We start from the raw sequence: 204 nt of genomic DNA on the forward strand, positions 1-204 counted from the left end.
TTATTATTATAATAATTGATAATTATAAAATTCCAAATTAACACAAATTTATAATGTACGTGATATTTGTATAATTAAAACTACATATTATAAACTTATATTATAACCTAATTAATATATTTATTGTAGTTTCAGCGACATCTTCGTCTAAAGAGAGAAACATTTAATAAATTACAATTATTATATGAAAATTCAGAAATTTTT

General features: G+C 16.7%; 1 long non-coding RNA gene across 1 annotated transcript in view; it reads right to left on the reverse strand.

Annotated features, from left to right (window-relative positions):
- LOC108763799 (uncharacterized) overlaps positions 1-204 on the reverse strand; it is a 7,480-nt gene that overhangs the window by 5,639 nt on the left and 1,637 nt on the right. The window lies entirely within an intron of this gene.

The sequence above is a fragment of the Trachymyrmex cornetzi genome, unplaced genomic scaffold (assembly GCF_001594075.2).
Source record: "Trachymyrmex cornetzi isolate Tcor2-1 unplaced genomic scaffold, Tcor1.1 scaffold384, whole genome shotgun sequence".
In the NCBI taxonomy this organism is placed as follows: domain Eukaryota; kingdom Metazoa; phylum Arthropoda; class Insecta; order Hymenoptera; family Formicidae; genus Trachymyrmex; species Trachymyrmex cornetzi.